The 24,897-nt window shown below is 38.3% G+C and overlaps 1 pseudogene; it reads left to right on the plus strand.

The window, feature by feature from the left end:
* Positions 1 to 7,309: 7,309 nt before the first annotated feature.
* LOC122423160 lies at positions 7,310 to 23,629 on the plus strand (annotated as a pseudogene).
* Positions 23,630 to 24,897: the final 1,268 nt, after the last annotated feature.

Genomic DNA, 24,897 nt, shown 5'->3' on the forward strand with positions numbered 1-24,897 from the left:
CGCCTAGCACTCGGCTAGGGAGCTGGGCCGAGCGGACCTCGCGCGCCGACACCTGGCGAGTTGACCTGCTCACAAGGAAGCCGGAGAGGGGCGCGGCCCGCCCTGGGGCGCACACACTCTCAGAGTCACCTCGGATCCTGCGGGCCGGGGCCGCACCCCGCTCTCTATGCCTCGCCCGGCCTCCGCCTAGCCCTCGAGAAGGATGTGGTTTCCTCCTGATTGCCGGGGCCGACCTGCAGGCACTTGCTCCCTGGAGGGTCAGTGCTTTTCTTGGGCCGAGGTTTGCCTCTGGGATCTCTGAGGGAGTAGTCTGTCTGGTTCATCAGGCTCTGTCAGACTGAAACATTTCCTGGATCTGAGATGAGAAGGGGCTATTTGATCAGGCTTCAAAAGGCAGTAGAAGAGAAATGTGCTGAGAAGACGACCTGTGTAAAATAAAAGACTTTTTAAAATAGTTTTTTTCTTTTTTTTTCCTTAGTACAGTTTCAGGACATCTATCTCAATAAACAGGAGTATATTTAAAGTCCTTATAAGTAAACCCCTTATATTCCAATTTTTGTCCTTTTCCTAGAGTTTTGGTAGTTCTTTTTTGGAGGTGGATGAAAGTCCACATTTGTCGACTACCATTAATACATAATTCTGCTAGGCCCATGCATAAAGGAAGGATTTCATAGCCTAGAGAAATGTTAATTAGTCTTCCTTCTTCCTCAGGATGAGAGGGCCCCTCCAAGCTCCAAAGAGGAGGCATATGTACTGAGTCATTAGTGGATACGATTGGTCCTATGTCTGTCCATTCTATAACCTGCAATAAAGGGGGGCTAGGTATGTAAGCCCAATAAATGTGATTAATCAAGTCAGCCTGAGTGGGGGAAGCATAGCAACAAAAATATTTTCAGGATTCTGAGGCATTCCCTGTTGAGAAATCAGATTTTCAGCTTGATTAGTAAGGGTTTTTATCTGTCCCCAAGTAGGGAGAGCATAAGGTCAATGACATCGAGTGTGGCATTTCTTGGAAATTTTTAAAGGTGCCATGGCTTGTACTGAAATCTCCTCCTCCTGGGGATTTCACCATTTCTTCTCTATCTTGAATGCTGGTGGCTCCCCTGGGGCAGATCTTCCAAAGGGAGAGCAAACTGATTTTGTTGGATCCATCTGGAGAAATACAAGCATACTTCTTTCCCTGTAATATTAATTTTCCAGATTTCCATTGTTTAGTCAACCCGTCTTGATACCAAATGGGCAGAGGAAAGGAGGTATCCTTCAATGTCTTGAAATATTTTTCTGCTTTTGTCAAAATATCTCCTTGTGGTAAGTTTAAAAAATTTAAAACAAATAAAGCTGCATTAACAATAGTTATAGGATTAAAGAATATATTGCATTGGAATCTAGTAAAGTCTGCTCTGGATAAGAAAGATAGAAGTGTTCCTGTGTATTCCTCCTTTTTAATTTTTTTTATTTGTAGTTTCAGTGTGTGCTGTGTTCATTCAACTATGTCCTGTGCTTATGGATTATAAGGAATGCCTGTATTATGTCTAATAGAGAATGAACGCAGAAATTGTTTGAATTGTCTAGAAATATAGGCAGGGCCATTGTCTGTTTTTATAGAACTGGGTGTTCCCATTACAGTAAAGCAAGTTAACAAGTGGGTTATAACTTGTTGTGTAGTTTCACCTCGGAGAGGTGTGGCCCACATAAAAGAAGAATTTGTATCAATTGAGACATGTAAGAAGGAAGAGGGAGAAAGTTTGGGGCAATGAGTTATGTCCATTTGCCATAGTTCATTGAGTTGTAATCCTCAAGGATTGATATTTTGTGCAATGGGTCGAAGATGTAGGGGCCTACAAGTAGGGCAGTTATTAATGATTTCTTTAGCATATCAGTATGGAATTTTCTAAATTTGATGTAATGAGCCATCATTATTGTGTAATAGAGCATGTTGCTCTTCGGGAGTAGTTAAGGAGATAAGTTTATCAGCTTGTTCATTGTCATGAGCTATATAGGGCCAGGAAGACAGGAATGTGCTTGAATATGGGTAATATAAATGGGGGAAGTGCAGTTCTTAACAATAGATTATAGTTCAAGAAAAAGCTGTTGGATAATAGATTGATTAGAATTTATGGTAGAAGTTTCTATATTTCTTAATACAAAAACTGAATATAAGGAGTCAGAAGCTATATTAATAGGATAAGAATGGAAGTGAATAACCTGAATGAGAGTATATAATTTGTTTTGTAGAGCAGAGTGAAATTAAGTATAAAAGACTTTATATTCTTTGAGAGACCAGAATGAGGCTTTGGTGTTTTTGAAAGTGAAGTCGCTCAGTCGTGTCTGAGCAACCCCATGGACTGTAGCCCACCAGGCTCCTCCATCCATGAGGTTCTCCAAGCAAGAATACTGGAGTGGGTTGCCATTTCCTTCTCCAGGGAATCTTCCCGACCCAGGGATCGAACCCAGGTCTCCCGCATTGTGGGCAGATGCTTTAACCTCTGAGCCACCAGGGAAGCTTGGTGTTTTTAGTCCCATCTATATAGAAAACATCAGCTTGAGGTATAGGTTGTGATATGACAATGTGAGAGATAAGAAATTTAGAGTTTTTTTAAAGAAATTTCAAAGTTTGTTAGAAGGATAATGAAATGAAATGAAATTTCTCCAGAATATTTCAGAAAGGCTATTTGGAAATAGGTAGAAGCTTGTAAAGCATTTTAAAATTGAGATTTACTAATAGGTACTACAATTTTATCAGGGTCAGAGCCAATTAGAGCTCTAGTTTTATTTTTCTCATTGATAATTATTAGAGCAAACAAATCAAGGTAGGGTGTAAGTGACCTTGTCCCTCTAAAATGGGTATAGATTCATTCTATTGGGTATTGTTGTTGGGTAAGAAGTCCTGTGGGAGAATGGAGAGAGGGGAGTATAAATAACTCTAGAGGTAAATCAAGTCTAATATGAGTAAGAAACTGTTTTTGCAATTTATCTTGTATTAAACAGAGCTCTTCTCATGCCCCTTGTGAAAGTGAACAAGGGCTATTTAAATTGGGATCTCTCTTTAATGTGTTAAATAAATTAGTCAGTTGATAATTTGTAATGTTTAAAGAGGGTCTAATCCAATTTATATCGCCTAAAAGTTTTTGAAAATCACTCAAGGTTGATAATTTATTAACATGAATCTGTGCTAGTTGGGGAATAATATGTTGTCTATTAACAACAAATCTTAAGTAATAGTAAGGTGTAGATGTTTGAATCTTTTCAGGGGCAATGATTAATCTAGAAGCTTTTAAGCATTGTTGGGTTATGTCAAACATCTGTTGAGTTTTTAAAACAGATGGAGTTGAAAACAATATATCATCTATATAATGAATAACAAGAAAGTTAGGCAATTGTCTTCTTATAGGTCCAAGGGCTTTGGTTACATAATATTGACATGGTGGGAGAATTTATCATTTTTTGAGGCAACACAGTCCATTGATACTGTTTATGAGGCCCGATACGATTAGGATAAGGAAGAGAGAAAGCAAAGTACTCTCGGTCTAGAGGGTGTAAAGGTACAGCAAAAAAGCAATCTTGTAAATCTATAATGATAATATGTCAGTTTTGAGGAATAGTGATAGGTGATGGAATTTTTGGTTGTAATGTATCCATAGGTTTTACAGATGTATTAACCTTTTGAAGTTTTGTTAAAAGACGCCATTTGTTAGATTTTTTTTTCTTAATCACAAAATGGGAGAATTTCAAGGGGAACAAGATTTTTCAATATGTTTTAATTTCAATTGTGTATCTATAAGTTTCTTAATAGCCTCTAATTCTTCTTTGTAAGGGGCCACTGCTCTGTCTAAACAGGCTCATAATTTTTTCATTATTTTAATAATTGTATTATTTATTAAATGAGCAGTGGCCCCTAGGAAATATGTGGAATATATATTTGAGTTTGTCATTGTATAAGTAAATCTCTTTTTATTAAATTAAGGGGTGCATCTATCACATAAAGTTGTAATGTTGTAGGTTGTCCTTTTGGTCTCTCACATGGATATATTTGGACACTTTTATAAACCTCTTATACTTTGGTTTGAGATACTCTTGCAATTTGGTAAGAAAGTCTCTGTATAGGCCAAGATTTGGGCCATAAATGTTTGGAAATAATGGTAATATCAGATCCAGTACCAAGAAGACCAAAATCTTTTGTCATTAATTTTGATATTTATATTTGGTCATGCATATTTAGATGCTATTGATGTCCATAAGGATTGTTTTTGATCAGTATTACCAAATCCATCTGTCTGTATATCATTAGAGTAGTTAATAGAAATGTAAGGTAAAAGAAGTAATTGGGCAATTCCTTTTTAAATGGCTGTTATCCCTACAAACAAAATATCTTTCATTTCTCTTTTTAAAGGTAGCAGCCATTGCTTCAGCTAACATTTGAGTTTTTTGAGTTTTTGATCGTAAGTTGCGACAAGCCTTTAAATAATCAATAACATTTCTGGTCTCACAAATCGGAGCGATGGCTTTTTAACATTCCTGATTCACGTTTTTGTATGTAAGCAGTTTTTCTAACTATATTCTGGCCTCCTCTCCAACAACACTACAGGAGATAGAAACTCCCAGTCTAGCTAAAAAATCAGCATAGGCTTCATTAGGCCCTTGTAATATCTTTGTGTAGCTATCTTTAGGTTTTCTTTGAGGAGTAATTCAATCCCAAGCTTCAAGGGCAACTTCTTTCAATTGCCCATGTAACAAAGGAGGGCATTGTATCTGAGCTTCCACTGAATCAAATTGACCCATCCCGGTTAACATTTTAAAAGGAATTTGATTTGGGGGAGTGCCAGCTCGAGCATTAGAATTGGTATGATCTCGGGCCACATCATGAAACCACATTATCTGTTGAAGATATCTTCTCGGTTTAAGAAGAGCTTTTATCAAAATTTGTCAATCATAAGGAATAACATTTTCAATAAAAGATGTCATAGTGTTTATAAGTTTTTTAGTAAAAGGCAAATGAGGGCCATACATAGTTATAGCCTTTTTCATTTGTTGCATGTGAGAAAAATCAATGTCTTCATCTTGACGTATCAGTTGTCCTTGAGCATTACCATTTTTTAACACAGGAAAGGCAAAAAGATCATCAGCCTCAGAGACTCAAGATTGTAAAGCCAGTAAATCAGAAAGCCTTTGTCGTGAAGGAGAATGAGTGGATCGTCTGTTTTTATAAACATGAGTGTTTGTCAGGGGATTATCACTGTCATCAAAAAAGTATTGTTGGCTTTAGTGTCAAAGAGAGCATCAGAAGAATCATCATCAGATTTATCTTGACCTTGAATCGAGGGGACCTTTGGTTTTGTGCCTGTTACAAGAGGAGGAGGAGCACTTGGGACAGCCGGAGCACGGATGGTGGGAAAGTTTTGAAACATTTTATGTTGCTCTAATTGGGCATTTTATAAAGTCTTATCATCTAATTTATATTTGTATAATGAGCTTTCCGCTTGTTGATGAATATTAGGGGGAATAGAATTGCCTTGGGAGAAGGCAATGGCACCCCACTCCAGTACTCTTGCCTGGAAAATCCCATGGACAGAGGAGCCTGGTGGGCTGCAGTCCATGGGGTCGCGAAGAGTCGGACACAACTGAGCGACTTCACTTTCACTTTTCATTTTCATGCATTGGAGAAGGCAATGGCAACCCACTCCATTGTTCTTGCCTGGAGAATCCCAGGGACGATGGAGCCTAGTGGGCTGCCGTCTATGGGGTCACATAGAGTTTGACATGACTGAAGTGACTTAGCAGCAGCAGCAGCAGCATTGCCTTGAAATGGCAAGATCATGGCTTTAATGAGGTCCCACAAGGGCCGGAAATCTATTGGAATATTTTTTCCCTGTCTTGTGGCTCATTCAACATTATTTTTTTAACCCGGTTCTAAATTTTTAAATTGAAAATGTCTTCATCAGGGAACCAGGGATTATATTTAACCAGTTTTTGGACACAAGCCTCTATCCGCTGACGTGAAACTGAAAGTCCATGAACCTTAAATGAGTGATGAACTAAAGTAGAAAAGTGGTGGGGCTTTCCAGCCATTTGTCCCATAACCCCGCACTTACTGACCTCCATAGGTCCTCTGTCCGCTTGCCAAGGGCGTTCAGCAGGTCCCTGTTCAGGCGCCAATTTTCACGGTCTTTGTAGACTGGGACCTGCGGACTGGAGTCAATGAGAAGAAGGATGTAGGGGAGCCAAGTCTCGAGTGAAACAAGGGTACTTTATTTGCAGAAATGCATGCTTATATATCTTCAATAAAATGATTAATTAGTCATTAAAAAGAATGAAATTCCTCCAGTTGCAATGAAATGGATAGTCCTCTAGGTCACTGAAGAGAGTCACTGAAGGGAGCCACAGAAGGGAATCCAAGCAGGTGCTCTTTCCCATGATCTCAGTCCTGAGAAATGCATGCAGCTCTGCTCGTTTCTGTTCTCCAGGAACTGATAAGGAACAGAGAGTCTTTGAGAAATGGCACACAAAGGAAGAAACATATTGGATCCCTTAACGGTGAATGTCCCCTGACAAGTTTGATCCTTTCCATTCAGAAAACTAACATCATGCCATCTGGTCCCATCACTTCATGGCAAATAGATGGGGAAACAATGGCTGACTTTATCTTGGGGGGGCTCCAAAATCACTGCAGATGGTGACTGCAGCCATGAAATTAAAAGACGCTCACTCCTTGGAAGGAAAGTTATAACCAACCTAGACAGCATATTAAAAAGCAGAGACACTACTTTGCCAACAAAGGTCCGTCCAGTCAAGGCTATTGTTTTTCCAGCAGTCATGTAGGGATGTGAGAGTTGGACGGTGAAGAAAGCTGAGCACTGAAGAATTGATGCTTTTGAAGTGTGGTGTTGGAGAAGACTCTTGAGAGTCCCTTGACTGCAGGAGATCCAATCAATCCATCCTAAAGGAGATCAGTCCTGAATGTTCATTGGAAGGACTGATGTTGAAGCTGAAACTCCAATAGTTTGGCCACCTGATACTAACAGCTGACTCATTTGAAGAGACTCTGATGCTGGGAAAGACTGAAGGCAGAAGGAGAAGGGGACGACAGAGGATGAGATGGCTGGATGGCATCACCGACTCAATGGTGATGAGTTTGAGTAGACTCCAGGAGTTGGTGATGGACAGGGAGGCCTGGCCTGCTGTGGTCCATGGGGTCCTGAAGAGTTGGACATGACTGAGCGACTGAACTGAACTGAACTTCCATTCCTACTTGTAAGATTTATTGTTGGAAACTGAACATTATTTAGTGTAGGGAAGGGATGCTCAACCAGCCATGATTGTGGCCTTCAGAGGACGTTTGACAACTTCTCCAGAGCTTTTTGAGAGCAACAATTGTAGGGTAAGGTACTTTGGCATCTAATGGGTATGTGCCAGGTATGTTGTTGAGCATCCTATAAAGCACATATCATCTCCAAGCAAAAAAGTACCATCCAGGTCAAAGTATCAATGATGCCAAATGAGAATATCTATTATCTAGTGAATGATGTTTTCAGCCATGAATCCTTCTCAGAAAGCAACATATTTTTGTAAACAACTTTATTTTTTTCTTTCAATCTAGTCTAGATTACCCTTCACTCAGAATATTAAAACATCTGGATATTTTTTTATTTCATTGTAGAATTTTAAGCTGAAACAACCAAACAAAAGAAGATCCTGTTTGACCATACTTTACTTAAAAGACTCCAATTGAGTTAATCAAAATCACACACCATTCCTCTTGCCACTCGTTTTAACTCCTCATTACAGAGCCTCAAAACACTGCTGGCTGCAGTCTTACACAAGGAAAAAAAAAAAGATTCACTGCATAGAATTTCATGCTATTTATAAAAAACTGATGGAACTATAAAATATAAATTAGGAAACTGACAGTTCAGAGAAAGACTATTCTGCTGTTTTTCATCAGTTGTAGAAATCCAGATAATGGCTCTCAATGGCCATATTTTACATTGGAACTTCTTGTCATCAAAATTGAAATTAAGTAGTAATGGTCCATATGAAGCCAAAAACTATAATGAAATGAAGATACAATTTGACAAATGATTTAGTCTTTAAAAATGTTACCAAATCTACCATTTTTTATGCCTAATGTCTGTCATTTCAAGCTTAAAGTTTACTAAATTAATTTTTTCTAAATTTTATTTACAAATTATTTGAAATAGGTTTTTATATTTAATAATTATCTTACATAAACATATGAGGAAAAACTCAATTTATGGGCTATATTATCGAAAGGTAGGATGTAGGGGGTAGCTCAAGCTACCATTTTAAAATATTAAAGCTCCTCACTTCAGTTCAGTTCAGTCACTCAGTCATATCCGACCCTTTGCGACCCCATGAATTGCAGCACGCCAGGCCTCCCTGTCCATCACCAACTCCTGGAGTTCACTCAAACTCATGTCCACACAGTCAGTGATGCCATCCAGCCATCTCATCCTCTGCTGTCCCCTTCTCCTCCTGCCCCCAATCCCTCCCAGCATCAGGGTATTTTCCAATGAGTCAACTCTTCGCATGAGGTGGCCAAAGTATTGACGTTTCAGCTTCAACAGCAGTCCTTCCAATGAACACCCAGGACTGATCTCTTTTAGGATGGACTGGTTGGATCTCCTTGCAGTCCAAGGGACTCTCAAGAGTCTTCTCCAACACCACAGTTCAAAAGCATCAATTTTTCGGCGCTCAGCTTTCTTTTTAGTCCAACTCTCACATCCATACATGACCACGGGAAAAACCATAGCCTTGACTAGACGGAACTTTGCTGGCAAAGTAATGAGAGGGTAACAGGCAGGAAGGCCAGGGGTCTCCAAATGGAGGAAAGAGGCTGCAAGGGCCAGACATTTTTATCTCTCCTAAGCGGCAGGAAGAAACAAACCAGCGATATGTTTTTCCTTCTCTATACAAATTTAAAAGGAGGTTTCTCTTAAAATGCTGTGTTGCCATGACACCTGGTCTCACCTAAAGCTAACTACTCTCAAACCTGAGTTAACCAATACATTTCTTTTTCTTATGGAAATGTTGTCTTAAGCTATGTTAATGTACCCCAGACTCTATCTTCAAGTTGGTTCCACCAAACGGCCTAACTTACTTACTCAGATATTGTTCCCCTAATCTATGTAAAAGAAACTATTTGTTGGTATTCTGCCCTTCTACAAGATTCAAGTCAATCGTTTTATGGCCAGGGATGAATTATCTGGTGCCATTCTAAATTTTATAACACTCCTTTCTTTTCATTAACAGACTGTGAGTGACTACATAACATACAGCTAAAGACTAGGAGGGGGTACTCTTTTGCCCCCTTCTGATGCCTATGTCAGAAGCTATCTCTATCTCCTTTGTACTTTAATAAAACTTTATTACACAAAATCTCTGAGCGATCCAGCCTCGTCTCTGGCCCTGGATTGAATTCGTCTCCTCTGGAGGCCAAGAATCCCGGCGTCTTATCGTTCAGCAACAACCTTTCAGTAATGTCTCTGCTTTTTAATATGCTATCTAGGTTGGTCATAACTTTCCTTCCAAGGAGTAAACGTCTTTTAATTTCATGGCTGCAATCACCATCTGCAGTGATTTTGGAGCCCCCAAAAATAAAGCCTGACACTGTTTCCCCATCTATTTCCCATGAAGTGATGGGACCAGATGCCATGAGTTTAGTTTTCTGAATGTTGAGCTTTAAGCCAACTTTTTCACTCTCCTCTTTCACTTTCATCAAGAGGCTCTTTAGTTCCTCTTCACTTTCTGCCATAAGGTGGTGTCATCTGCATATCTGAGGTTATTGATATTTCTCCCGGCAATCTTGATTCCAGTTTGTGCTTCTTCCAGCCCAGCGTTTCTCATGATGTACTCTGCATAGAAGTTAAATAAGCAGGGTGGCAATATACAGCCTTGATGTACTCCTTTTCCTATTTGGAACCAGTCTGTTGGTCCATGTCCAGTTCTAACTGTTGCTTCCTGACCTACATATAGGTTTCTCAAGAGGCAAGTCAGGTGGTCTGGTATGTCCATCTCTTTCAGAATTTTCCACAGTTTATTGTGATCCACACAGTCAAAGGCTTTGGCATAGTCAATAAAGCAGAAATAGATGTTTTTTCTGGAAACATCTGGATGCTTTTTTGATGATCCAGCAGATTTGGCAATTTGATGTCTGGTTCCTCTGCCTTTTCTAAAACCAGCTTGAGCATCTGGAAGTTCACGGTTCACGTATTGCTGAAGCCTTGTTCTGAGAATTTTGAGCATTACTTTACTAGAGTGTGAGATGAGTGCAATTTTGTGGTAGTTTGAGCATTCTTTGGGATTGCCTTTCTTAGGGATTGGAATGAAAATGGACATTTTCCAGTCCTGTGGCCACTGCTGAGTTTTCCAAATTTGCTGACATATTGAGTGCAGCACTTTCACAGCATCATCTTTTAGGATTTGAAACAGCTCAACCGGAATTCCATCACATCCACTAGCTTTGTTCGTAGTGATGCTTTCTAAGGCCCACTTGACTTCACATTCCAGGATGTCTGGCTCTAGGTGAGTGATTACACCATCGTGATTATCTGGGTCGTGAAGATCTTTTTTGTACAGTTCTTCTGTGTATTCTTGCCACCTGTTCTTAATATCTTCTGCTTCTGTTAGGTCCATATGATTTCTGTCCTTTATTGAGCCCATTTTTGCATGAAATGTTCCCTTGGTATCTCTAATTTTCTTGAAGAAATCTCTAGTCTTTGCCATTCTGTTGTTTTCCTCTATTTCTTTGCATTGATCACTGAGGAAGGCTTTCTTATCTCTCCTGGCTATTCTTTGGAATTCTGCATTCAAATGGGAATAGCTTTCCTTTTCTCCTTTGCTTTTCGTTTCTCTTCATTTCAAAGCTATTTGTAAGGCCTCCTCAGACAACCATTTTGCCTTTTTTCATTTCTTTTCCATGGGGATGGCCTTGATCCCTGTCTCCTATACAATGTCACGAACCTCCGTCCATAGTTCATCAGGCTTTCTGCCTGTCAGATCTAGTCCCTTAAATCTATTTCTCACTTCCACTGTATATTCATAAGGGATTTGATTTAGGTCATACCTGAATGGTCTAGTGGTTATCCCTACCTTTTTTAGTTTAACTCTGAATTTGGCAATAAGGAGTTCATGATCTGAGCCACAGTCAGCTCCCGGTCTTGTTTTTGCTGAGTGTATAGAGCCTCTCCATCTTTGGCTGCTAAGAATGTAATCAATCTGATTTCGGTGTTGACCATCTTGTGATGTTCATGTGTAGAGTCTTCTCTTGTGTTGTTGGAAGAGGGTGTTTGCTATGACCAGTGCGTTTTTTGGGCAAAACTCTACTAGCCTTTGCCCTGCTTCATTCTGTACTCCAAGGCCCAATTTGCCTGTTACTCCAGGTGTTTCTTGACTTCCTACTTTTGCATTCCAGTCCCCTATAATGAAAAGAACACCTTTTTTGGGTGTTAGTTCTAAAAGGTCTTGTAGGTCTTCATAGAATCGTTCAGCTTCAGCTTCTTCAGTGTTGCTGGTTTGGGTATAGGCTTGGATTACCATGATATTGAATGGTTTGCCTTGGAAATGAACAGAGATCATTCTGTCATTTTTGAAATTGCATTCAAGTACTGCATTTTGGATTCTGTTGACCATGATGGCTACTCCATTTCTTCTAAGGGATTCCTGCCCACAGTAGTAGATATAATGGTCATCTGAGCTAAATTCACCCATTCCAGTCATTTTAGTTCCCTGATTCCTAGAATGTTGACATTCACTCTTGCCATCTCCTGTTTGACAACTTCCAACTTGCCTTGATTCATGGACCTAACATTCCAGGTTCCTATGCAATATTGCTTTTTACAGCATTGGACCATGCTTCTCTCACCAGTCCCATCCACAACTGGGTATTGTTTTTGCTTTGGCTCCATCCCTTCATTATTTCTGGAGTTTTTCTCCACTGATCTCCAATAGCATATTGGGCACCTACTGACCAGCAGAGTTCCTCTTTCAGTATCCTATCATTTTGCCTTCTCATACTGTTCATGGGGTTCTCAAGGCAAGAATACTGAAGTGGTTTGCCATTCCCTTCTCCAGTGGACCACATTCTGTCAGACCTCTCCACCATGACCCTACTGTCTTGGGTGGCCCCACATGGCATGGCTTAGTTTCATTGAGTTAGATAAGACATTTATTGACTTGTGGATATTAAAGAATCCTTGCATTCCTGGGATAAAGCCCACTTGGTCATGATGTAAGATCTTTTTAATATGCTGTTGGATTCTGTTTGCTAGAATTTTGTTAAGGATTTTTGCATCTATGTTCAGCAGTGATATTGGCCTGTAGTTTTCTTTTTTGGTGACATCTTTGTCTGGTTTTTGTATTAGGGTGATGGTGGTCTCATAGAATGAGTTTGGAAGTTTACCTTCTGCAATTTTCTGGAAGAGTTTGAGTAAGATAGGTGTTAGCTCTTCTCTAAATTTTTGGTAGAATTCAGCTGTGAAGCCATCTGGTCCTGGGCTTTTGTTCGCTGGAAGATTTCTGATTACAGTTTCGATTTCCTTGCTTGTGATGTCTGTTAAGATCTTCTATTTCTTCCTGGTTCAGTTTTGGAAAGTTATACTTTTCTAAGCATTTGTCCATTTCATCCAAGTTGTCCATTTTATTGGCATAGAGCTGCTGGTAGTAGTCTCTTATGATCCTTTGTATTCAGTGTTGCCTGTTGTGATCTCTCCATTTTCATTTCTGATTTTGTTAATTTGGTTCTTCTCCCTTTGTTTCTTAATGAGTCTTGCTAACGGTTGTCAATTTTGTTTATTTTTTCAAAAAACCAGTTTTTAGCTGTGTTGATTTTTGCTATGGTCTCTTTTGTTTCTTTTGCATTTATTTCTACCCTAATTTTTAAGATTTCTTTCCTTCTACTAACCCTGGGGTTCTTAATTTCTTCCTTCTCTAGTTCCTTAGGCATAGAGTTAGGTTATTTGTTTGACTTTTTTCTTGTTTCTTGAGGTAAGCCTGTAATGCTATGAACCCCTTAGCACTGCTTTTACAGTGTCCCATAGGTTTGGGGTTGTTATGTTTTCATCTTCATTCGTTTCTATGAATATTTTTATTTCTTTTTTTATTTCTTCTATGATTTATTGGTTATTCAGAAGCGTGTTATTTAGCCTCCATATGATGGAATTTTTCATAGTTTTTTTCCTATAATTGAGATCTAATCTTACTGCATTGTGGTCAGAAAAGATGACTAGAGTGATTTTAATTTTTTTGAATTTACCAAGGCTAGATTTATGGCCCAGGATGTGATCTATTCTGGAGAAGGTTCCGTGTACACTTGAGAAAAAAGTGAAATGGATTGTTTTGGGATGAAATGTCCTATAGATATCAATTAGGTCCAGCTGGTCCATTGTGTCATTTAAAGTTTGTGTTTCCTTGTTAATTTGCTGTTTAGTTGATCTATCCATAGGTGTGAGTGGGGTATTAAAGCCTCCCATTGTTATTGTGTTATTGTTAATTTCCCCTTTCATACTCGTTATCATTTGCCTTACATATTTCAGTGCTCCTATGTTGGGTGCATATATATTTATAATTGTTATATCTTCTTGGATTGATCCTTTGATCATTATGTAGTGTCCTTGTCTCTTTTCACAGCCTTTAATTTAAAGTCTATGTTTTCTGATATGAGTATTGCGACTCCTGCTTTCTTTTGGTCTCCGTTTGTGTGAAATATTTTTTTTCAGCCCTTCACTTTCAGTCTGTATGTGTCTCTTGTTTTGAGGTGGGTCTCTTGTAGACAGCAAATATAGGGGTCTTGCTTTTGTATCCATTCAGCCAGGCTTTGTCTTTTGGTTGGAGCATTCAACCCATTTACATTTAAGGTAATTATTGATGAGTATGGTCCCATTGCCATTTACTTTGTTATTTTGGGTTCGCGTTTATACAACCTTTCTGTGTTTCCTGTCTAGAGAAGATCCTTTAGCATTTGTTAAAGAGCTGGTTTGGTGGTGCTGAATTCTCTCAGCTTTTGCTTGTCTGTAAAGCTTTTGAATTCTCCTTCATATCTGAATGAGATCCCTGCTGGGTACAGTAATCTAGGTTGTAGGTTATTTTCTTTCATTACTTTAAGTATGTCCTGCCATTCCCTTCTGGCCTGAAGAGTTTCTATTGAAAGGTCAGCTGTTATCCTTATGGGAATCCACTTGTGTGTTATTTGTTGTTTCTCCCTTGCTGCTTTTAATATTTGTTCTTTGTGTTTGATCTTTGTTAATTTGATTAATATGTGTCTTGGTGTGTTTCACCTTGAGTTTATCCTGTTTGGTCCAAGTTGAGTTTAGTCCAAGAAACTCTCTGGGTTTCTTGGACTTGTGTGACTATTTCCTTCCCCATTTGGGGGAAGTTTTCAGCTATTATCTTCTCGAGTATTTTCTCATGGCCTTTCTTTTTGTCTTCTTCTTCTGGGACTCCTATGATTCGAATGTTGGGGCACTTCACCTTGTCCCAGAGGTCCCTGAGGTTGTCCTCATTTCTTGTGATTCTTTTTTCTTTTTTCCTCTCTGCTTCATTTATTTCCACCATTTTATCTTCTACCTCACTTATCCTATCTTTTGCCTCCGTTATTCTACTGTTGATTCCCTACAGAGTGTTTTTTTTTTAATCTCATTTATTGCATTATTCATTTTTAATTGATTCTTTTTTTTTCTTCTAGGTCTTTATTAAACATTTCTTGCATCTTCTCAATCCTTGTCTCCAGGCTATTTATCTGTAACTCTATTTTGTTTTCAAGATTTTGCATCATTTTTATTATCATTATTCTAAATTCTTTTTCAGGTAGATTCCCTATCTCCTCCTGTTTTGTTTGGCTTGGTGGGCATTTTTTATGTTCCTTTACCTGCTGGGTATTTCTCTGCCTTTTCATCTTATTTAGATTGCTGTGTTTGGGGTGGCCTTTCTGTATTCTGGTAGCCTGTGGTTCCTTTTTATTGTGGAGGTTTCTCCCAGTGGGTGGGGTTGGACGATTGACTTGTCAAGGTTTCCTGGTTAGGGAAGCTTGCATCGGTGTTCTGGTGGATGGAGCTGTATTTCTTCTCTCTGGAGTGCAATGGAGTGTCCAGTAGTGAGTTCTGAGATGTGTCTATGGGTTTGGTGTGACTTTGAGCAGCCTGTATATTGACTTTCAGGGCTATGTTCCTGCGTTGCTGGAGATTTTGCATGGTGTGTCTTGCTCTGGAACTTATTGGCTCTTGGGTGGTGGTATGTTTCAGTGTAGGTATGGAGGTATGGAGGCTTTTGGATGCCTCTTACTAATTAATGTTCCCTGTAGTCAGGAGTTCTCTGGTGTTCTCAGGTTTGGGGCTTAAGTCTCCTGCCTCTGGATTTCAGTCTTATTCTTCCAGTAGCCTCAAGACCTCTCCATCCATACAGCACTGATAATAAAACTTCTAGGTTAATGGTGAAAAGATTCTCCACAGTGAGGGACACCAAATAGGTTCACAGAGTTACATGAAGAAGAGAAGAGGGAGGAAGGAGATAGAGATGAGCAGGAGGAGAAAAGGGGGGGAACTCAAGAGGAGAGAGACAGATCTATGCAGTACTCCGTTCCCTAAGTGTTCTCCATAGCCCAGAACACCCACAGAGATTCACAGAATTGGATTGAGAAGAGAAGGCAGAGGAAGGAAATAGAGGTGATCTGGGGGAGAAAAAGGCAAGTCAAAAGGGGGAAAGAGTAATCATCACACTCCTGAGTAAAAATGGGTACTGAATATTGGATTCTTAAATGTCCAAATTTGATATCAAATACTGAAAAACAAAGATTAAAAATGTAGAGTAGAGGTTAGACTCTTAAAATACAATATTAAAAAAAAAAAACACAGAAAATTTAAGAAATATATATGAAGTTCACTTTAAAAATAGGGTCCTTTTTTTTTTTTTGGAAGGTTATAGTGGGTTATAAAAATGAAAATTAAGGAGTAATAGAGGAGTAATAGAGGACTTTTTAAAAAAGAAAAAAATTTTTATTTAAAAAAATAGTAATAGTAAAAATATATCTAGGAATTTGGAGCTGTTGCGGGCAGTGTGGGTTCAGTTCAGTTTCAGATAGTTCCTTTTTCCAGCTTATAATTCTCAATATCTATAGGCCCCTTCCAGTGTAGTCAGTGTTAACTACAGGGATTTTAATCTGTTGCACCTATCAGTTCCAAAGCGGTTCCCTTAGTTTATTTGGCTTCTGTTTGCAGGTTTCTACAGTGTCTAATTTCCACCCTGACACAAGTGGGCAGAGGTGGTCGCTTGTTTAGGTTTGCTTGTTCAGTCGTGCTGTGGGCAGGGAGGGGCACTGCAAACAAATATCACTGGCATGTGTGGGGAGCACTCACAGTATTCCGACCACAATGGGTTTGCCCCCGCTCACGGCATATGTGCTTTCCCCGTCTACACTGCTCAAGCTCCAGGTTGCTCTACAGGGAGCAGGCCCTGAGTTACGTGCACTTCCCAGGCCTAAGCCGCTCAGGTTCAGGTTCTCAGGTACTCCACAAAGGTGCAGACTCGGTTGGGCCTGCGTTTTGTGCCATCCTGTTTGGAGCAGCTCAGGCAACCAGGAGCTTGATAAGTGCACTCCCTTCAGGTGCAGTGCGACTTCTCCCCTCCCAGTCCCAGCCTCAGTTTCCGGGCACGCTGGTCCTGTGTGCCTTGTGACTCTTCTGGGAGCTGATCTCTGGCTGCGACCCTCCCGGCAGATGTCAACCATCCAGAATCTCAGGAAGTCTTTGGTTAGAAACTGGAAGCCTGTTTGCAGTTTGGTAGGGAATGCCATCTCTGGGGCTGAGTTTGCCCCTTTCTGGCCCTGGCTGGCACCCTCCTCCCCCTGCCTCCTGCCTCCGGCGGGGGATGGGCCAGTCCACAGCCAGCTGGCTCTTCTCTGGTATTGCTCAGTCCTTTGTTCTGTTAACGGGCTGGCTGTGCCTTAGGTTAGGACTTTTCACAGCTTAATTCTCTCTCTCTCTCTCTCTTGCTATCCCACAGTTTAAGTTGCTATCTCATGTTAGCTCCTTCAGATTGCCCTCAGGGCATTCAGGTCCAGTCCTTACCCTAAGCAATGCTGCCAGCTCCTCTCCGTTCAGCCCCCGCTTACTGGTGGTGGATGCGAGCGTCTGGGGTACTTTTCTGCTGGGAGTTGCTTTTAGGCATGTAATCTGTTGGTTTTATTTATTTTTTCCTTGCAGTTAGGATGCCCTCCGAGTTTCAAAAACTTCCCCCAGACCCACCGGTGAGAGGGTTTCCTGGTGTTTGGAAACTTTCTCTATTAAGACTCCCTTCCCAGGATGGATCTCCACCCCTAACTCTTTTGTCTCTCTTTTTATCTTTTATATTTTGTCCTACCTCCTTTTGAAGACAATGGGCTGCTTTTCTGGGTGCCTGATGTCCTCTGCTAGTGATCAGAAGTTGTTTTGTGGAGTTTGCTCAGTGCTCAAAGATTCTTTCGATGAATTTGTGGGGGAGAAAGTGGTCTCCCCATCCTATTCCTCTGCCATCTTAGCTTCTCCTCCATGATGTGATTTTTAATATTATTTTTCTATAAATTGTACACATTGTATTCACAAGTGAGATTAATTTGTCATTTTTCTTTTATGTACAGTACTGTTATGATTTTGATGTCAATAAATTGAACAAATTGATGAGCTTTTTCTCCCCTTCTCTTTTCTGGAAGACTATATGTAAGATCTGAATGATCCATTCTTGACACTTCAGTAGAAATCACCTATCTAGTACAAATTGAAAACATTTGTACTTAGCATTTTCTTTGTGGATTTTAAATTTTGGTCTGATACATTGTCTTTAATTGCCTGGGACTTTGTTTTTCCATGTCTTCATGAGATAGTTTTAGAAACAGGTTTTTTTTAATGTCCATTTAATCTGAGATTTCAAATATATTGGCATAAATGTGGTCTTATTTTGGATTCTTTTCAAAATTTGGCACAATTTATTATTTCTAATAATTAATATTTGTACATTCTTTCTATTTTCTGGATTAGTTTTGCTAGAGATTTATTAGAATTTTCCAAGAGTAAATGTTTGGGTGTACTTATGTTTTCTTTTGAGTATTTTTTTCTATTTCAGTAGATTTGCTCTTATCCTTATTATCTATTTTCCTCTAATTTCTTTAGATATGTCTGGTAATCATTTTACTAAGTTTTCAGTTAGGTTACTGCTCAATTACTATTCAATTTTCTAATGTAAACATTAAAGGCTGTGCACTTCCCTTTAAGTACCCGTTTAACCTCCTGTTAATTTTGATGTATGATTTAATTATATCACTTGACTTCATGTTGCTATTTTAGGTTCTCTTTCTAGGATCCAATGCTTGGACCAATGCTTAGTTTTATCTTAGTTTTTAAATAGCATTTGCCCCTAGATTTCAATTCAATTTAATGCTCACTCTCTTCTTTCCATTATAATTTTATAATTTCCTTAAATTCGACATTTCTTTTGTTCAGAAATGCTTTTAAATCTACTGTACTATTGACTAGTTATATGACATAGTTTTATGGTAACAGAATGAACTTTAAAAAGTTATATTTACACTCTGTTATAAATTCCTTAGTTGCTATGACTCTTTTCATTTTTTACTTTTAATGCAGTAGGAATAAGATGGGTGCACAAATCAGAATGTGATTAATCTACTGTCATGGGGTGGATAGTGTTATAAATTTTAAATTTGAGTTGATTTCAAAGCTTGAGTAAAGGATTTCACATAGAAGACTCAGGGAAAATATATATTCTATATAGAAAGAACAATATAAGTATTTAGTATGTAGAGAGTTGAAGAGATTGTGAAGGAATAGACAGAAATAAAATTTTAAAAAAGAAATAAAAAGAAATGTTTGAAGAAAATATTTCATAGAAGGTACAGAAATAAAATTTCAGGACTTGACCAAAAGTATTAGATATCATGGAGAAATGAAATAAGATGTGTGACTAATAAAGGCCATTATAAACAGCAGTTGGAAATTAGGATGGCAAGCAGGGGGTGACAAAATGAATAATTTCAGTGGCATGACGAGAGTAGAAAACACATATACAGCAAGATTCAGAAATGAAGGAGAGGTTAAAAATCCAAGTAGAATTTAAGTTTACCTTTCAAAAAATATTGTAGAAAAATGAATCAGGAGAAATGAGGCCTAAGCTGGAAAGGGAAAGAAGATCAAGAGGAAAGTATTTAACAACTATGAGGACTTGAACAACTATGAGTAAATGGAATTGAAGAAATTGTAATAGAAACGATTAAAGATACAGAAGAAATAAAGGGTTATTGATGAAGAAAAGTCTTGGTAATAGAGATTTGGAAGGTAGGGCCAAGAACTCAGAAAGAGTTGCCTTTGCAAGCACCTGATGGCTATTTGGAAATGTCAAGACGGGGTGGGAAGTTGAGGGAGTACTGTGGTATTTATTTCCTCAGGTAAGCATGGGAAAAACCCTCTGTTGTGAGTGAAGAGGGTAGGAGTGGGATGGAGTTGGTAGTATGGGAAGGTGATCAGTAGCTAGGACAGAATAGGTAGGAAATTGGAGATCTCTCCCCCCCAAAAAAACTAGAGAGCACTATTGACATTGAGTGCATGCTCAGTTGCTAAGTTGTGTGACCCTTTGTGACCCTATGAACTGAACTCCCCTGTTCATGGGATTTTTCTAGGCAAGAATACTGGAGTGGGTTGCCATTTCTTCCTCCAAGGAATATTCCTGACTCAGAGATCAAACCCTAGTCTCCTACACTGTCAGGTGGATACTTTAGCATTGCACCACCTGGGAAGCCATACTTTGGAGATAAGCTATTGGCAGTCAATAGCAGAGTAAATCTGATTGGGGATCTACTTTTGTTTGCAAGTAAAGTAAATTTAGACACTTACTCTTATTATTTTTTCTTGATTACACAAATGAAAACATGGTAAGTTTTAAATATTTAAAACAATTTGATTTTCCACTAGACAAAGCAGATTTTATAACTTAAATGAACTAGAGAGAAGTGATATTTTCTCAATACATCAAGAAAAAAACCTTGAGAAGAATCTACAGAATTATAACTTTTTATTTTCAAAGTGTCTTCTATTTGACATATAATTTCTTGGCTTTTAGCTAAAAATAATGTTAGATATGTAAAAGGAGTTCCAGTCAATAATTATTTATTAATAAACCTAAAGGATGCTCATCTCAATGCGACCTTATATTAGAGTAGGGAAATAGATACATTTTAATGATGATAATAGCAACTTTGGGGCTTCCCAGTTGACTCAGATGGTTAATTTGTTTTTTCTAATTAAAATGTTATGATTTTCTTCATCTTTGGTTTATCAGTACAGCAAAATTACCCACCCCAGGATAATTTTCCCATTGGTTGGTAATATAATCATCTCTATTTTTGAGGTGAAGGGAATTGTTTATTTTATTTTTGGTCATTTTAGGGAAAAATGAAAACCTAAAATTAGCAAAAGTATTAATAAACCTCTTATTTTGAAAAAATTAATAAATTTTAAAAACAAATGCAGCACTACATAACTACTTTTCACGTAAATTTTCACATCATCATTTGTCAGGCAAACACAGTGAAAAATAGAATTTGAACTTTGCCCCTGGTCAATTTATACTCTGTGCCTTCTTGCCACCTGGTGGTTCACAGAGCACTGAGTAGGGAAGTGAACTAGGTCTTGTAGTCCATTTTGACAGTAATCTTTACTATATATCTCTCTTTCATTTACAAGTTCTGCTTATTTTTGTCCTCTCTTGGTTTCCCCTTTCTTCTCTTTTACATTCTTCCTTCTACTTTCCCCTCCTCCTAAAGATTTTAGTGTTGTTCTTTCAACTAGTTAAACTTTAAATTTTTAAAACAAATTCTACAGAAAAAAATATATCTAATGGCAAAAATATAATTTCATCCTTATAAGTGTGCTAAATATTTTAAGAAAAATTTAATTTTGAAAAATTTACATAATTCTACAATATACTTTATGTCTTCTAAAACTTGGCAATTCATTCTTTTCTTTGGCAGTAAATACAGTTTTGTGTAAAGCAGTAATTGTCTAAACTACAGAACAGATCCCTAGTAAATGTCAAAACAACTGGATTATATGAGCACATCATTGATTCATTTATTCAAGAAACTTGATAGAAGATGGATAAAGACTATGCTTTCTGAGAACTTGCATTTTAATACAGATTGGGAAGTGTGATAAGCAGTTAAATTAATTTGAAAAATCTTATTGTGTAGTGATGATTTATTATATTATCCTGAATAAACATCACACTTTCACAGGAGTCTATAGAACACAGTTGATATCATCAAACATTATCCTAGCTATTCTTCTACCCTAACACATTCTTGCTTCCAACACAAATTTAAGAGCTTCCCAAACATTCTCACTATGGTTTATGGGTATCTTGAAACCATTATATCCATACAGAAGAGTCATATACGGACCATCCAAAGTATGCACCTTGCTTGAGAGATAGACAACAGCTGAGGTCTGACGTAGATGAAGTTAAGACTTTTCAAGGCTCTCTAGCTCTGAAACTGGCAGAGATAATTCTGATTGTTAATGGGTATGTCAAAGATAATATATACTAAACTGAGTTACTTCTATATTTTTTCTGTCTACAATCTTTTCAATTACTATTAATGAATTTCAGTCTAGAAACCATGATTTTATGTTGACCTCTTTACTTCTCTCACATTCATTCACATCTGCAATCACAACTTTGCTCTAAAATATATCCAGACTTTGATCACTTACCACCTCCAATGCTACCATCTTGGTCCAAGGCATTGAAACCCTTACTTTGGTTTTATAATGGTTTCTCTGCTTTCACTCTTCCCTCACTTCCATCTCTAACCAATAGAGTAGATTGAGAGAGCCCATCAAAATGTGTCATATCACATCACTCCTCTGTTCAAAACAATGTAATTGCTATTTATTTAACTCAGAGTAAAAGGCAAGTTATTTCTTTATTTTGCAAATCTCTCACATATCTTATGCTATAGTCTCTCTCCTATTCTTATGCTTCCAACATAAAAGTCCCCCTAATAGGTCAAGCACCTCTCACTTGAGGCTTCTATCATCTGTGCCCATGCTGCAATGCTCTTTTCTCTCTTTCTTTTTTTCCATTTATTTTTATTAGTTGGAGGCTAATTACTTTACAATATTGTAGTGGTTTTTGTCATACATTGACATGAATCAGCCATGGATTTACATATATTCCCCATGCTCTTTTCTCTTATATCACAGGACTTTGTCCCTCAAGATCACTGCTTAGCTGAAGGTTATGGAACCAAGAAAACAAGTAAACATGTAGCTGCTGATGAGGCTTTGAAAATCCTTCAAAAAACACAGCCCACTTATCCATTGTCAAAAGTTCACAATGCCAAATAGGCTCTTCACCCAGGGGATCTAGAAAGAAGAAAGACATAAAGGGTCTTGTAGTTTATGAAAATTCTTCCAATCCTGTGTGCACGCTGAATGACACAGCTCAGTTTAACCAAATTACAGTTGAATATGTCTATGAAAGAATGACAGGCCTCCGATGGAAATGCAAGGTGATTCTGGAGAGTGAAGTGATTGCAGAAGCAGTTGGAGTGGAGAAAGCTGTTAAATATGAAGCTGCAGGGGAAGCTGTGAAAACCCTCAAAAAGACCCAACCGGCTGTCATTAACAACTTGAAGAAAGGAGCTATTGAAGATGTGATTTCCAGAAATGAAATTCAGGGCTGCTCAGCAGAGGAGGTTTATAAACAACAAATCAAAGAAGATAACACTGGAAATCAGCTGCTGAGAAAAATGGGTTGGACAGGTGGTTGTTTAGGTAAATCTGGTGAGGGCATTCGGTAGCCAATCTCCGTCAAAGAGCAGCATAAGCAGGAAGTGCTTGGTCTTGATGTACAGAGGGTAAATAAAATTGCCAAGAGAGATATTGAACAGATAATCAGAAACTATGCCCGCTCTGAGAGCCACATGGATTTAACTTTCTCTACAGAGCTGACTAATGATAAGCAGAGGCAAATACATCAGATCTCCCAGAAGTATGGTCTTAAGAGTAAGTCTCATGGGATGGGCCATGACAGGTACCTGGTGGTAGGAAGAAAAAGACAGAAGGACTTACTCGACCAGCTCAAACAGGAGGGCCAAGTGGGGCATTATGAGCTGTGATGCCTCAAGCAAATTGAGATCTTGCTAATTTATTGTGCAGATGCCTGAGGCAGATTTGTGAATTAAAGAAGGTTTGCTACATGTACTGGTTGCAGAGTATATTCATTCTTAAGATGTTTCACCTTGTTCATTTCATATAGTGCTTTATTAGATATTGCAACTTGAAGAATACTGTCCACTTGTATTAGCTTTATCCAGCAGATAATATTGTGCAGTTACTGTTTGTGTCTTTGATAATGCTGTGTCCCTCAGATTTTAGTGGTTTATACAAAGCAAGAGCACATATCCAAATGGAATTTCACCCCAAGAAAGAAATTCCCAGTTTAAAGGGCATACCACAGCAATCTGCAACAATATGTAAAATTGATGTTGACTACAATAAAACTAGAGTCTTAATTCCAAACTTAACTGAAAATGTCAGATCATTTTGTATTATCTATTTTCATCTTTATGTGAAGCCAGTCACACAGTGTTTAACAGTAAATTGTGCTGTATGTGTAAATGTCCTTACCAACTAAATTATGTAAAACTTCCTTAAAGTAATTTTAGTGTTCATTTATGTATAACTCTTCCATGTGGTTTCCAGAATATTGGAAGTGATTTACTGTATCTTGTGAGAGGAGTTTTAAAAAATTCTAGTCTTCATGCTGCGGAGAAGGCAATGGCAACACACTACAGTACTCTTGCCCGGAAAATCCCATGGGCAGAGGACCCTGGTGGGCTGCAGTCCATGGGGTCGTGAAGAGTCGGACACAACTGAGCGACTTCACTTTACTTTGTCCCTCAACTCCTTCCTGCCTTCACTCACATGTTATATTTTAGTGAAGCCTTTCTTAATCAATCTAAAATGTTAGTGTATATCCCTTTCCCTGTTTTTATTTCTCTTGATGATAATCATTCAAAATAATATGTATATTTTACTTGTTCATTTTCTCTCCTTTTGTCAATAATACATTCTGTGGTAGATATGTCTTTTCTGTTTTGTTGTTTTATTCTTATTTTTACTCTTAACCTTGTTTGACTTTTACACAGAGATTTTAGTTCTTACTTATTTTTCACTTCTTTTGGGCACACTTTTCCCTCAGGACCTCAAATCATATTTGGTTCTGGCCTTCAGTACCAGCTTCTTCTCTTGGCCTTCTGTAATCATCCCACCAAGGCCCTGAGGAAAAAACTCACCTCCATAACCAGAACCCTGGTGCTGCATCTGAATATGCCTAATGCATAGGGGAAAACTTCAATACTTGTCTATTTACAAGTCTTAGGTCAGGAAATCAAATAAGTACTTTAAAGCATATCCTAATATGTAGGTAGACTGTATCTATGAAAACTTGAAAATTTGTACTTATTACACACCTAAAGTTTCAGAAAAGAAACCAGTAATTTTTTTTTACTTACATACACAAACATGAAAAATCAGGTCAACAAACACAATTTCACTGCTTTCTGACCTCAAAAATTTTGATAGCTGTGAGATTTCTACAGCCCCTGATGTCTTCTGTTGCCAACAGCCTTCCTGCTGTGCTATAAGAATTTTCTATCCTGTGCCAGGACACCAATTACCTCTCTGTCACTGTGGCTCTGACTTGTAGTCTTCTTAGCCACTAAAAATAAAACTCCAAATGAGTCAATGAAATGATAACTTTGATATATGTGAAGAAGTGCATAACTATTCTCAATGATCTTATGAATGAATTTTCAGTACTTTTTGGATATTCAAGTAT

The sequence above is a fragment of the Cervus canadensis genome, chromosome 21, assembly GCF_019320065.1.
Source record: "Cervus canadensis isolate Bull #8, Minnesota chromosome 21, ASM1932006v1, whole genome shotgun sequence".
Taxonomy (NCBI): domain Eukaryota; kingdom Metazoa; phylum Chordata; class Mammalia; order Artiodactyla; family Cervidae; genus Cervus; species Cervus canadensis.